The sequence below is a fragment of the Sabethes cyaneus genome, chromosome 1 (genome assembly GCF_943734655.1).
Source record: "Sabethes cyaneus chromosome 1, idSabCyanKW18_F2, whole genome shotgun sequence".
Taxonomy (NCBI): Eukaryota; Metazoa; Arthropoda; class Insecta; order Diptera; family Culicidae; genus Sabethes; species Sabethes cyaneus.
Window position 1 is genome coordinate 114,715,893 of NC_071353.1, and position 9,081 is coordinate 114,724,973.

Sequence of the window (9,081 nt, forward strand, 5' to 3'; positions counted from 1 at the left end):
ATATATTGTGTCATCCACGTTTATCGTACGCAACTACCGACTAATAAGTTTAATCCAATTAATTTTTCTAACGGGACAACGTGTAACTATATCAGTAAATATCAATAATAGTGAAACCTTACTGATACTTAGTGATATTATTGCTTACTGATAACTATCAGTAGTTAATCATAGTTTTCCCATCCCTACAGATCTACGTTAAGCTTTGCCAGAGCCTCAAGCAGAATCCGACCCCTATGGTGCGACGACTTCTCCACTCTACCACCCAAGCGTTAAAGTCGCCCGCAACAACCACCGGCCTTAAACCAGTCAGCACACCTGATACTCGGTCTACCATCCGCGTAAACTGCTCGATAGATCAACTCGACGGAGCATTACAGCTGCAGTAGAACACTCCACCCACTTTGGAAACCGCTGCTGTGACGCTGCTACCACTTTAGGTAGTGCGTCCCTATTTTTTTCTATTGCGTTGATTAGCGCTGGGCTGTTCATCGCTGTGTTCGGCGAGACGGGCATACCGCTGCCCTTGCCACTAACACTAGCTTGCATCCTTCTTCAGCCTTGGTCACGGCCTTGGTGGAGAACTGCTGGATGCCTCCTCCCGGGAACGCGTTTTCTACCGTATCTGCACTTTCCTTAATTTTGTTTAGAAGACTCATTTTGATTCTTTAAGCCGCTATCCAAACCCATTTGAAGTAGTCGCCTTAATGATCCCATGCCGATCTATGAAACAAGGGGAACCATGCGAGGGTTGGGGCAGCGCCTTATGGGCAACTGCACCTCAGAGCCAGATCGGCATAAATCAAGGAAATGCATCTGAAACTATTTCAGCCCCGTGGTCGCCGGTCGGTGGATTTGAAACGTACTTGAAGGCCTGCCAGGTTTTATGGGACGGAGACACATGCACCACCTCGCCGTTTCAAGTCGTTACCACACGACTTTACTTGGGCAGCTCGTTGCAAATGCTAGCCCTAAATCATGCTGTATATCGTGTCCGAATCATGTCCAATAACATACCCGCCAGTTTACCGAAGTTGAAACCTTACTGGCATCGGCCCGAACTCAGACACCTGGTAGACCAGCAGTCTAAGGTCTAGGTGTCCCTCTCTCCCTGTCTGTTTACAACCACGGGTCCAACCATAAGTAGTAGTAGTAGGAAGTAGAGATAAGAACTGCTTTAAATGAAAGTGGTCGGGTTGCAGTTAGTTAACCAGGTGAGATTTGGGCGATTCTTTGCTACAGGTAGTTGCTTTGGAATTGCACACCGACGACGTAAAGAAAATTTTCTACGCACATCTGGAGGCAACGTACGACTGCTGTTTACCGTGGGACATAAAGATCATCGGGGAATGGAACACCCGAGTTGGTAGGGAAACCATATACAGACCGGTAATAGGGCCCCATAGCTTGCACACCGATACGAACGGTAACGGCGTACGATGTATAAACCCAAGTAACCAAAAGTTCCGATAAACGGGGATTTTTTTGGCTTAATCAACCAACGAAATGATCATGAATAGAACTTTATTCAGCTAATTTTTAAGTAATCAACCGTACTTTCAAGTTTGTATTTGATACAAAGCTACTTCTAACCAGAACTAGAAAGTTCGCAAAAAGTTCGCTCAAGTCGCTATATAGAACACTGTTTCAATAAGTCCTATAAACCCATTTAAACTAAGGCATTTAATTTCGGTTAATACTGATAACCAATGTCAATTATTTTATTTAATAAAAGATCGTCGAAAAAACAATCGACTGGTTTTTTTTGGAATATTAATTTATTGTAACTTACCACACTCCATCCACGAACCTCGGAGATTTGAACTCGAGTACTCATTTTCGGTAATTTAGACTCATACCACTTGCTGAAATATGCGATTTGCATCGATTTTACTCGATGTGCTAATTTCTCATTTACCACAGCCCCTAAACGAACTTACACTCAAGAACAACTCATCGGCAAAATTCAAGTCACTAGCAGCGTCAGAGATGGCGCAATGCATCAGGATAGGCTTACAACGCGGAACGCTCGGGTTCAAATCCAGCAGCGGTATGTGTTAGTTAGAGTTTTTTACATGGTCTACCTTAATCGCATGAACCAACTTTGCGGAAGTTAGGAGGAGGTGGAGATAGAAAATAGAAATGTATAAAAATAGAACTTAAAGTGCTATTTTATAAATTTTTGACAAAGTTTCTTTAGAAGCGGCTTAGCGCTCTATGCAGCGAACTCAGGGCAGCTTTGAAGTTATTAACATTCCTTAGACACCATTATCCAAACTCTCAGTTACTTTCAAGTTGCATGTTGAACTTTCAAGTTGCTACATATATTAAGGGTACTTTACAGAGAATGAAGTTCGGTTTACAAATTGTAGTGTCTGGTTGTTCAGTAAGAAAGTTCTGCGGAACTAAATTTGAACCAAAAAAAAAAAAGCTAGTTCGATTTTAACCACTGAGCAGTGCGGATCGTTTCGTTTAAACAAAGTGGTGAAAACAATAGAATTAATACTTGTGTTACTGCAAACAAATTTCAAGGCGAAGTCCGGCCCCGACTATGTCGGCGTTTAGGAAAAATGCTTTTCTGGTTGATTTTAGCAACCTTCCAAAGCTCCCGAAACAAGAAGAAGCTCACCTCTTTCTACACCAGAAACTTAACCTAGGATACGATGACGTCGAATCAACTCAACTAAACAATGCGAAGTTTGCACTCATTGTGGAATGTACCACAAAAGAGCTGGCCATCGACACAGTTAACAAGTATGATAGAAAACAATTCATCGACATCGACAAGAAACGTTATCAAATTGCGCTCAGCATGGATGATGGAGGAACTGATGTGAAGATACATGATCTACCACCAAAAATGGATAACAAGCTCATTGTAGATTGGATGGCACGTTATGGTGAAGTTATTTCCATTCGTGACTTCACGTGGAGTGAGAAGGTGTTTTTCAAAAACAAAGCCAATGGTGTTCGCACTGACGCGCCGAAGACTATTGAACAACCGGTGAATAATAATAGTGTTCAGACAGAAAAACAAACAATAGGGCTTTTCACACTAACACTAATGTGACTTCTGGGGGGCACACATTGCATTAGGCCAGCTCAAGTTAAAATGTAAACATTGAATAAAAAAGTGTTTAGTTGCATTTCTCACTGCTTTTTACCATTTTTTATGTACGAAAAGTGAGTAAAAGAATATTGTTTATATTTAATTGGTTAAAACTTTAAGCCAGAATATAAAAAAAGGCATTTTACTTCATAAAACTTGTGCGATAGATAGACGCGGTGTTCGTGGGGATCATCGACCAATTTTTATAATATTTCTTATAATACTTAGAATCTAACATACTCTAACTACTGAAAAGTCGCAGTGAAAAAGTTATTGCTGCAACATGTAAACTTGCTGCTTCCAATCTGAATATTGTCAAGGCAATTGCAATATGAAGTTGAACTAAGGTTTGAACTGTTTTGATAATATATAGACTTCTTATTAAATCTTAAATCTTTAAAAACGTCTAGTCTTCAAACGTAGTTAAACATTACCTAACTATTCTGCTGGCATTAACTATATTTAAATATTGTACTTTAGAAAAATGTCATTAAATTTGCCGCCTTCAATCTTTGATAGTAATTATTAAATTGTTTATACCTTCAGCATTTTGCAAGCTTAAGAACTTATGTATATGATTTTCATGCATAAAAATTGGTTAGATACTTAACGATATCAAATTAGATAACGTTTTTCGGTAAAGTATAGGTTAAAAAAACTTTTAGTACAGTTGACAGAAAGCAAGACTTTTCCAAAACTTTTCTAAAGCAAACCAAAACATTGTACAACATTTTAACTTATCGCTATTTAAAAAAATTAAAATAAATCTTATTCAACACCTTTCTTATTCATTTTTGCCTGGCGGTAAGGCCATGTGTGCCCCCCAGATCACTAATACATTTACACATAGGCAAAAGCCCTATATCACTGAACAGTGGTAGTAATACAGGCTTGATGGAAGTGGAGTCTGCTGATACGACCACATATGAAGACGATACTAACAAACGAAATAGAACGAAACTGAGTACCAGTAATATTAACAAAGCTGGAAAACAAAATTCAAAACACAAGCTGACAGATACCGACACGACTTACGATGACAGGAAACAAGTAAGAACATCGCGAAAAAGAAGATAAATAAAACATAATTATAAGGAATTCATCGATAATCTTCCAATATCCAAAGTTTTTTTTTTTTTTTTTTGAGTGGTTTTATCCCAAAGGGTCATTCACCAAAATATCCAAAGTTGATCGAAACTATTCAAATCATTGCTGGAAAAATATTTCAAAAAATCTATCCTCGCATCAAAGGTCTCTCTGCTACCTTTTTATACATAAAAAGCTAGACAGTAGAGATCTTTTGTATCGTCAAACAAAAGTCCCATCACCGTATTGCGCTAGTTACAATACTATTGTTAAAACTTTAGTACACTAGTTTTGTGAGTGCAAAGAAATTTAAAAAAAATCTCGAAATAAAAATCATTAACGTTTGTTGCAATCCCTCGTTAACATTTCTGAATCGTGATAGAAACTATGAAACAAATAACAAATTACCTGAAAGATGTATTTGAAACTAGATAAAGTTTAAAGAAGATAAAAGTTTTAATCATTATAAATTTAGCTTGAGTTTGTAATGTAGCCAAATTGTACAAATAACTCAATAAACAAGTTTTTTTTATAAAAAAAAAAATATCAACCTCCTAGTTCGTTCCTTAAGTGAAATTCGAACTTTGGGTTGCTTGGGAAGTTCACTGCTCCCCGAGGGCTGGTAATCTGAAGCATCTTTTTCCCACACAAAGATATCCACTAAAGACTAAACCACTTGGAGATCACCTGACCAACGTACAGTGAACTAGATTGATCATGTTCTCATAGATAGTTCGTTCTCTATCTTCGCCAAGATCCATTCCCTATCATCGCCTAGTAGCAGTATATGTATGCTCAAAACTGTCAACCGTATACCGTAAGGCTATCATTCTCAGCTGACTATTAGGCAGCTAAGTAAACAGTAATCTCCCGAGAACTTCGCTCATATATTGGATGAGACATTGCCTTCGTCCGACAAGTTAGGTGTTCCAACGTACGAAGATGGTTGCGGCAAGATTTATAAACATGGCCGAAAAACGCTGGCAATGGCTCTACACTGGGTTATTTGTAAGATTTGGGGCAAAGAGAAGCTACCTGGGGAATGGATGGAAGGAGTGGTTTGTTCGATCTACAAAAAGGTTGTCCAGTGCGACTGCTACAACTATCACGACATAACGGAGGGAAACGCCGCCTACGACTTACTCTCCCAGATTCTGTTACTCTAGCTCTTACCAATAGTACAAGGTTTCGTAGTAAATTCATGGGGGCTCACTTAACTACGGACCCACTTTTTACCGTCCAACCAAAAATGTCGGGAACAACGTGCCCACACATCACAGCTTTTTTTTAATTTCAAAACACCATACGATATAGTCGACCGAGACCAGTTATGACAGATAATGCATGTAGGCGGTTTTTCGGATGTTGACGCGACTGATTAGACGAAGTGACGGCTTTTATCCTGCATGCTGTTGAACATCGCTTTTCAGGGGTGTTCCGATGTGAATCTGCGCCAGACGGAAAGTGGAGTCTGGGATGATTGGGCTACAAATAAGTCCGTCGAAGTCCAAATACATAAAAGGAAGCGGCTCGAAGCAGACAAACGCGAGCCTCCCATGGGCGGTAACCGTCGACTGTGATGAACTATAAGCGGTAGATGAGTTCGTGTATTCGAAACTGCTGGTGACCACGGAACACTAATAAGGAGATGCAGCAGCGCATTCAAGCGGAAAATCGAACCTTCTTCTTCTTCTTCTTCTTCTTCTTCAGCAGCGTAGAGCCGGGGTGGCTCGTGCTGTTTCAAGCACTCGTCTCCATTCAACTCGGTCTTGGGCCACTCGTCGCCAATTTCCTAGTCGTCTCAGAAGTCGCAAATCGCTTTCGACCTGGTCGAGCCATCGTGCACGTTGGGCCTCCCTGTTCCTGGTGCCGGTGGGGTTGTTGAAGAGGACTATTTTCGTCGCACTGTCGTCCGGCATCCTTACGACGTGTCCGGCATCCTTACGACGTGTCCGGCCCACTGTAGCCTGCTAACTTTCGCTAGCTGTACGATGGGAGTCTCCCCAAGCAGTGCCTGTAGCTGGTGATTCATACGCCTCCGGCACTCTCCGCTTTCAGTTTGTACTCCGCCAAATATCGTCCGCAGCACTTTCCGCTCAAACACGGCAAGGGCGCGTATGTCCTCCGTAAGCAGCGTCACGGCTTCAAGTCCATAAAGAACTACCGGTCTAATAATGGTTTTGTACATTGTTAGCTTCGTGCGGCGGTGTATGCTTCCTGATAGTAGCGTTTTACGAAGGGCAAAGTAGGCCCGATTTCCCGCTTGGATGCGCCGCTGGATCTCCTTACTAGTGTTGTTGTCCGCGGTCACCAGCGATCCCAAATACACGAACTCCTCTACCACTTCTAGTTCGTCGCCGTCAACGGTTACCGTCCTTGGGAGGCACGCATTTGTTTCCTTTGAGCCTCTTCCTTTCATGTATTTGGTCTTCGACGCATTTATTTTTAGCCCAATTCTCCTAGACTCCACTTTCAGTCTGGCGTAGATTGCCTCCGCCGTCGCAAAGTTCCTGGCAATGATATCGAAGTCATCTGCAAAGCATAGAAGTTCGCTACTCTTGGTAAAAATCGTGCCTCTCGTTTCGATGCCCGCTCGTCGGATCACCCCCTCAAGAGCGATGTTGAACAGCATGCAGGATAGACCGTCACCTTGTCTCAACCCTCGTCGCGTCTCGAAGGGACTCGAGAGTGTCCCAGAGATGCGTACGAAACACATCACTCGATCCAATGTAGCTCTGATCAGTCGCGTCAGTTTGTCCGGAAACCGTGTTCGTGCATTATCTGCCATAGCTTGTCTCGATCGACTGTATCGTATGCTGCTTTGAAATCAATAAAGATGTGATGCGTGGGCACGTTGTACTCCCGACATTTCTGCAAGATCTGCCGGATAGTAGTAATAATTTGGTCCGTAGTTGCGCTAGCTCCCATGAAACCCGCCTGATAATTCCCTACGAAACCTTGTGCTATCGGTGACAGCCGGCGTAACAGGATCTGGGAGAGTACCTTGTAGGCGGCGTTTACCACCGTAATACCACGATAGTTGCAGCAGTCTAGCCGATCACCCTTTTTGTAGATGGGACAAACCACTCCTTCCATCCATTCCTCCGGTAGCTTTTCCTCCTCCCAAATCCTCGAAATAACCCAGTGCAGAGCCTTTGCTAGCGTTTCTCCGCCATGTTTCTAAAGCTCTGCCGGTAGGCGGTCCTTCCCAGCGGTTTTATTGGTCTTTAGCAGCCTGATTTCTCGTTTGACTTCTTGGAGATCAGGTGCTAGGACATCACTATCTTCCATGGGCGCTCCTAGGTTAATTTCCGTTCCGCCTCCTTCTGCGACTTCGCTATTGAGGTGTTCATCGAAGAACTGCTTCCACCTGTCGACCATCTCGCGCTCGTTTGTAATTAGGTGTGTAGCCCTTCCGAGTTTGGTTCACCTTCTCATAAAACTTGCGCGTGTCATTAGCTCGGAATAGTTGCTCTAATTCTTCACGATCTCTGTCCTCCTTTTGGCGCTTTTTTCTCCTCAGGATCGTGGTCAACTGGTTCCTAGCTCGTCGGTACTTGGCCAGGTTCTCTCTAGTGGCAATACTTTTTTTTTCTCTTCCACCGCTTGTTGGCATTCCCCATCAAACCAATCATTTTGTGTACTCCGAGGCTCAATACCTAGTGCCGCGGTAGCGGCCTCTCCGATGGCCGAGCGTATTCTGCCCCAACCGTCTTCGAGGTTTGAAGCACCTAACTCCTCGGAAGAAGGCAGTGCCTCATTCAGTACTCGCGCGTAGTTCTCGGCAGCTTGTGGGTTGTCTAGCTGCCTGATGTTCAGCCGAGGAGGGCGGCTTTGACGTGTCCGGTATACGGTGGACAGCTTTGAGCGCACATGTACTGCTACTAGGTAATGGTCAGACTGTCGCAGTGGCCTTTTAACCCAATGCCCTTCTGGCATACAAAAAAAAAAAAATGGTCAGAATCAATATCCGCACCCCGACGGGAGCGTGCGTTCGTGATGTTAGAGAAGAACCGGCCCTCTATGAGAACGTGGTCAATTTGGTTCATTGTACGTTGGTCAGGTGATCTCCAGGTGGCTTTGTGGATATCCTTGCACGGGAAAAAGGTGCTTCGGATCACCAGGCCTCGGGAAGCTGCGAAGTTTATACATCGTTGGCCGTTATCGTTTGTGTCGGTGTGCAGGCTATGGGCTCCTACCACTGTACTACGACCTGGGCGTTCATATCCCCTATGACGATCTTGATGTCCCGTGACGAGCAGCTGTCGTACGTTGCCTCCAGCCTCGCGTAGAACGCTTCTTTCTCATCGTCGGGTCTACCTTCGTGCGGGCAGTGCACGTTAATGATGTTATAATTGAAGAAACGGCCCTTTATCCTCAATACACACATTCTCTCGTTGATCTCTTTCCGCCACGGATCTTCCATACCTTCTCTCCTTTGCGACAGATTTCCTGCAGAGCTACGATGCCGAGTTTGCGGGGTTCCAGCTGTTCAATCAGCACCCGCTCGCAACTTGCGAAATTTAGCGATCCGCAGTTCCAAGTCCGAGTCTCCATTCGTCGTCCTTATTCCGTCGCCTAGGTCGATGCCGAATATTCCGCTCCGTATATGCTTGAATGTTGTTAGTTTGTGTTGTTTAGGTGTGTAGCCGTACTGGGGCAACACTACCGAGTCTCGTGATGGGGCTGCCATCTTATAGTGCCGAGACTCACTACACCTCCTTCCCGGTTAGTATACGACCTTAGTTTCCACCGGGGTTGGTAACCCGATCTCCGCTAAGGTTGCTCGTATTCCGGCTGGTACCACGAGGAGGTCGGGATCGGAGTGGCTGGATAAGAGGCTAACGACCACTATGGGGTCTATATTCCGCATTGTCCAGCCGTTT